Below are 7,199 nucleotides of genomic sequence, written 5' to 3'. Positions count from 1 at the left end.
CCCCTGCCATGTCCTGACCAAACTAAACACTAACAAATAACACCTTTACAGGTCAGAACGTGACACCTATTCTATCAGGCGATTAAGGAGTCATCAAAATCGAACTAAGCAAGCTGGAAACGCGTCCAGTTTATAGCTATATCTTTCTAAGAAAAAACATGGCAATAGTTGAAATCACAATCAGAAACAGTCAGTAACATAGACCCAATGCTATTGAAATGACCATCAAATTCCGCAAATAGCCCAATTATAACAGTCTGTAGTCTTAACATCTGGCACATAATACCGACACAATTTACCAGAAAATAGCTTTAAAGTTCAGTCAAGTGTTTCTCCACAGAGATTTCCACATGCGCAAAGGGGATTTATTCACAATCATAGCAGTCCAAAAAATTGATTCGACATCCATTAACTCAAAACCAGATCTTGCGCCTTGTAATGAAAGCAGATTATCTTTTCTCATGCAACATATTTAAATTACTTTACTACATCACATTAACTCCGCAAAGATAATTAGTTTGATGCAGACCCTAATTTGGCTTTGTATGACAATAAATTACATCAAGATTCCATCTTAATTCACTGTAACTGTATGGGAAAAGGATCTATTCAATAAATATAGCAACTCATCTTTAACTGCAAAAATACATTTTTCAGGCCTTAAGGGCAGTTTCTCTAAATGTTTTACCTGGATGGAAAAAATCCCATAAGCATTTAGACAGTCATATAATGCTTCAACCTTTTATCAAATGATCCATAAAAGGGGACCAACTCAGAAAAAATGTGTATTTACTATTTTCCCACCGGACATATGTCTATGTCTGGGTGCACAAGTAAGTATATTATTCATCATTTAGTTCCATCATTACTTCATCAAATCTCTAGTAATCGATTATACACACATACAATTTGTCACGTTTCCACATTTTCAAAGAATCCATATATAACGTTAGAATCTTAGGTACTCACATTAATGAACCACTCCATGTGCATTTCCAACGACTCCCCCTGCTACATGGCAGCTCTGCAAACACTCCCAGCAGAATCCAAAAAATCTAGACTTCCAGAATTATAGACTTGCCCCTACCCTGTGATATTCCATGATGGGCAGTGATGGATGGCACCCCAAGATAACGCCATATATCGAAACGTATTATCCAAATTTAAATCACAAATTCTAATCTCGTATAATGCTAATTTCTACATGTTATTATAGAAACTTCAGATGAACACTTACAATGAGGGAAAAAAGTATTTGATCCCCTGCTGATTTTGTACGTTTGCCCACTGACAAAGAAATGATCAGTCTATTATTTTAATGGTAGGTTTATTTGAACAGTGAGAGACAGAACAAACAAAAGAATCCAGAAAAACGCATGTCAAAAATGTTATAAATTGATTTGCATTTTAATGAGGGAAATAAGTATTTGACCCCCTCTCAATCAGAAAGATTTCTGGCTCCCAGGTGTCTTTTATAAAGGTAACGAGCTGAGATTAGGAGCACACTCTTAAAGGGAGTGCTCCTAATCTCAGTTTGTTACCTTTATAAAAGACACCTGTCCACAGAAGCAATCAATCAATCAGATTCCAAACTCTCCACCATGGCCAAGACCAAAGAGCTCTCCAAGGATGTCAGGGACAAGATTGTAGATCTACACAAGGCTGGAATGGGCTACAAGAACCATCGCCAAGCAGCTTGGTGAGAAGGTGACAACAGTTGGTGCGATTATTCGCAAATGGAAGAAACACAAAAGAACTGTCAATCTCCCTCGTCCTGTGGCTCCATGCAAGATCTCACCTCGTGGAGTTGCAATGATCATGAGAACGGTGAGGAATCAGCCCAGAATTACACGGGGGGATCTTATCAATGATCAACTGGGTGAAGGTGTTGTGGTCAGATGAGACCAAAATGGAGCTCTTTGGCATCAACTCAATTCGCCGTGTTTGGAGGAGGAGGAATGCTGCCTGTGACCCCAAGAACACCATCCCCACCGTCAAACATGGAGGTGGAAACATTATGCTTTGGGGGTGTTTTTCTGCTAAGCGGACAGGACAACTTCACCGCATCAAAGGGACGATGGACGGGGCCATGTACCGTCAAATCTTGGGTGAGAACCTCCTTCCCTCAGCCAGGGCATTGAAAATGGGTCGTGGATGGGTATTCCAGCATGACAATGACCCAAAACACACGGCCAAGGCAACAAAGGAGTGGGTCAAGAAGAAGCGCATTAAGGTCCTGGAGTGGCCTAGTCAGTCTCCAGACCTTAATCCTATAGAAAATCTGTGGAGGGAGCTGAAGGTTCGAGTTGCCAAACGTCAGCCTCGAAACCTTAATGACTTGGAGAAGATCTGCAAAGAGGAGTGGGACAAAATCCCTCCTGAGATGTGTGCAAAAGTCTGACCTCTGTGATTGCCAACAAGGGTTTTGCCACCAAGTACTAAGTCATGTTTTGCAGAGGGGTCAAATACTTATTTCCCTCATTAAAATGCAAATCATTTTATAACATTTTTGACATGTGTTTTTCTGGATTTTTTTGCTGTTATTCTGTCTCTCACTGTTCAAATAAACCTACCATTAAAATTATAGACTGATAATTTCTTTGTCAGTGGGCAAACGTACAAAATCAGCAGGGGATCAAATACTTTTTTCCCTCACTGTATTTCTACACTCACACAACTCGCATATCACATTCACACACACATAGGAACACAAATACACAGGAGAATGAGACAGACGAGGAAAACCCGTTAGCGCTGTTTTTAGATTTCAAAATCTTGGTCACTTGTAAAGGGTTGCCAATTTTACCCTCAGAGTACCCTCACCATGTAAATATGAATTAGTGACTGAGATAAAGAGAGAAATTAGGGGGGCTTTTGTTGGCAACAACAACATTTATACCTGTGAAGGCAGAATGTGAACAGCATGAATACCTGTGAAGGCAGAATGTGATATTAATCAATGGCCTAATCAATGGTCCGGAAACGGGATGTTGTCTCCACACAGGTATGTTACCTATTGCAACCACTGTGGTACAACTCCTTTTATGTTTACCTAAATATGCAAAACTGACTGAAGAGTACACGTGTCTCCTATCTAACTATGTAACACGGTCCTAAAATCAAATAACAAAACACTCACAATAACATCTAACAATAGTAACCCATGCTGGGTTAAGCCATGCTGTCACAATGTCATATCATAAGGTTTGTTAGTTGAGTGACAACTATTGTAATTTGCTGGGTCATTGTTACCAAATGCGCTGTATAATTGCGCTGTATAACAGCATGGCTGTTTACCTCATTTACAACAAAACATTTAATCAATTACATACACGTTACAAATTGAACTTCACCAAGTCAAATGCCTTCGCAAGGAATCACCTGCACTCTGGTCCCTCGTTCAAATACCCTCTGGTAAATGAGCTTCGCCAAGCTGAGTGCACTCGCGCTCTGGTCCTTCACTCCACACCCTCACCAGATCCTACTGTGATCAAATCAGTACCACGGAGCTGGAATCTTGGTTGCCCACAACTGGTTAATTAACAATTATGTCCAAGGATACCTCTCTAGTCCTGCTAGTTACTTCAGCTGTGGCCCTCTTAAGGAAGATCTCGCTCCGAGTGTACCCTCAACAGGGGCTTCTACATTTAAAAAAAAAATCTTTATTGTTTTGTTGACTCTATTGATTAAATGAACCAATCTCACCTCTCTCCTTATACTATGTTCGGAGGTGGTATCCACCCACCCCGTCTTCCTGTTGGGTCCTTAGGGGGGTCTCAGTCTGCTCCTCCTCAGGAGTGCGGCTTCCCTGGGGTCCCAATTTGGAGCCCCCTGTGCACAGTTTTACCCAGGTCCTCAGGAACGGTCAGCGTGTGGAGGTACAACTCCTGGCAAGCTCACCAAGAATGTGTTGGAAATTCTACCCTTAATCAATAATGAGGAGCGGCTAAATTAATAATCAATCAAGGTATTACTTTTATTAAAATACTTATAACAAGGAGGCTGGTCGCCCCACCCCCGCAGGTGGTGGAGTGAGAGCCCCCTGAGTGGAGCTAGCTTGGGTTATATACGATCTCAGGATAGGTCAGGATAGGTGCAACTTCAGATATGATGTACAATGGTTCCAAACACTAACCCCACACATCCCGTGCCAGACCTTGGGCCCCAAATACAAATAACTTGTTTTGTTCAGTACTAAGAACTTGGGACATTTGTTGTCACTTAGTTTCTACCTTGAACTAGGGGAGAGAACAATCTCCCCCTAGGAGGAGGTGACTGACGCACAAACACTGTGGAGACAAGTGATTGGTTCCCCATTATTCACGTCATCCATTCACATGGTTTGCAATAAAGACACACAGTTAACATATGGAAACAATTTTCCTTCTGACCACCTTTGCCATACTCCCTGCTGATATTCTGCATAGCAACAGCGACATGTGATAGATAAGCATGACTTCTCCCCTCTCTGGACTCAAGATGACTGAGACCCATTTGAGGGAGGAGGTACAGCTGCCAACACCAGAGCCTGAAAGGAGACATTCTAAAAACAAGAGTTTCAACAGTTCAATCATATAAGCATATTCTGCAGATAAGACATCTCAACTATCTTAATTATCTTTATCTTTGTTACTTAGCTTATATGAGTTAGTTTCTTTAACTCTCTCAAGCCCAATGCCTAGGCTTAAATAAGGATATTTTAGTACACAAGTATTAGTAGGGCTTAACAGAACACTTTCCTCACACCTTATGAAAACATTCACTGACCCTTAAATACAGACCACTGTTGGATAGGCATACTGTATGTAATATCTGATTTGTCATGGGAGGGGTATTATATTAGCTGTGGTCTATCAAGTTGTAAATGATAGACAGATGTTGAGGTTACACAGAATGTTAATATCAAGTGTCACATATTACAAGAGCATCCTACTGTTGAAGCCCTGAACAGAACAGTACCGAAAGCATCGACCTGGTCCTCTGTATGCCTGAGGGTGCAGAGGGAAGAGCTGGTCTGCTCCAGATGTTAGAAACAGAGAGCTGTTGTGTTGTTATTGGGCCTTAATTTTTTTACAAATGAAACACTCTGTGGGGAATCAGTATCCCCGTTTATACCTGCCGCTAACATGCATCCTTCATCCTGATCTTGTCCTGATCTTGCCCGTTACAGTTATAATATCTGATCAAAATCAGTTCACAATGCATCTTTTAAACGTCTACACCTGTCTAAAAATGTGGGCACAATCCGAATGATCAGGACAAAAGACGCATGTTAGAACCAGGTATAAACAGGGCTAGTGAGTCAGCTGGGCATGTTTCATAAGCATAGCTCATCCGTATTGAGATCTGCTGGGTATTTCCGCTGCTCTGTACCAGATTGTATTAGGAGCTGTCTATCTGTTTGGCTTCTTGCCGTTTTCCTTTTTTTCAGGGTGCTGGAGTATACAGGAGATGGAGCAAGATAATGGGATCAGTAAATGACTCATTGCAGATACAATGCTCTTTCCTGTATACATTTTTCTGAAGAGGAGACTCCTCTTTTGTTTCTGTTTTGAGTGTCTGATTAGAGCAAGTGCTGTTGATACAAAATATGTTTACTTTAATACTGTAAATTAATCAGAATTCATTCTAATAAATCTTTTGGTATGATTATCATTGGTGGTCCGGAAGTCATTAGAGTAGTAATTGAAGTAAACAATAGATAAATGGCATCGCTGTAAGATTGAAGGGACTTCGATGGCAATTGTAGAAACCATCATTGTGAATATACACTATATAGTCTGTGGTGTATAAAATTGAGCACACAGCCATGCAATCCCCATAGACAAACATAGGCAGTAGAATGGCCAGTACTGAAGAGCTCAGTGAAAGGATGCCACCTTTCCAACAAGTCATTTTGTCAAATTTCTGCCCTGCTAGAGCTGCCCCGGTCAACTGTAAGTGCTGTTATTGTGAAGTGAAAATGTCTAGGAGCAACAATGGCTCAGCCGCGAAGTGGTAGGCCACACAAGCTCACAGAACAGGACCGGCGAGTGCTGAATTGTGTATCGTGCAAAAATCTTCGGTCCTGGTTCGGCTAAATCTACAGCATACAATGACATTTTAGATGATTCTGTGCTTCCAACTTTGTGGTAACAGTTTGGGGAAGGCCCTTTCCTGTTTCAGCATGACAATGCCCGTGTGCTTAAAGCGAGGTCCATACAGGAAGGATTTGTAGAGATGGTGTGGAAGAACTCGACTGGCCTGCACAGAGCCCTGACCTCAACCCCATCAAACATCTTTGAGATGAATCAACCCCATATTAATGCCCATGATTTTGGAATGAGATGTTCGATGAGCCGGTGTCCACATACTTTTGGTCAGGTAGTGTAGCTATTGTACAGAAAATAAAGCATCACACAAAATTATCCTCCCCTTTATTTAGCAGAAGCAGGCTTAATTCTATAATCTATTCAAGTGTGCTTCCGCCAAACTCATTATGCAAACATTATTGCTCTATCAGACAAGGAGGATGGGTAACTATAGTCTTTGAATTTCAGATCAGTGCTAACTATTCACTGGACAAAGGAAGGGAATACAGCACACTGTATTATACGACCATTAAATACATTTTGTGATTCCCTTTTAAAAAAATACCCAGGAAGCCTTTAGTCATGAGCAAGGGGATACAGCAAGGATGATGCTGACCACACTGTATTTTATGAGCTTTAAATACATTTTGTGATGGTATTTTATGACATTTAATAAATACATTTTGTGATTCCCTTTTAAAAGAATACCCAGGAAGCCTTTAGTCATGAGCTGTGTGAACATAGTAGATACAGAAAATCTGCTCATGTCTTAAAATATTCACAACAAGCGAACTAAGACTTTCACATGTATGATGTTTGACTTGCTATGTAAGCAAGACCAAATCTACAAGATGTGGTGTGGGCAATCCTTGACTATTACAGTGTGTATGTCTGACCTAGATAGAACATGGCATTTGCGACCTGGGAGGTGTGACAGTCACACTGTGCTGTGACCTTATGGGAGCCACCTGGTGGAAATGCCACATTACCATCTGTGGCAGCAGGGACAAAAGGCCGGGGAGGAGAGGACCAGGGACAAGACCTTGTGACTGCCACCCTATCCCTGCCCCTGCGTCGCCTTGGTGCATGATGGGAGCTTAAGGTTTTTACTAATGGGATGCAACAACG

This window comes from Salmo trutta, chromosome 27, assembly GCF_901001165.1.
Source record: "Salmo trutta chromosome 27, fSalTru1.1, whole genome shotgun sequence".
In the NCBI taxonomy this organism is placed as follows: Eukaryota; Metazoa; Chordata; class Actinopteri; order Salmoniformes; family Salmonidae; genus Salmo; species Salmo trutta.
This window is presented reverse-complemented; position numbering follows the sequence as displayed.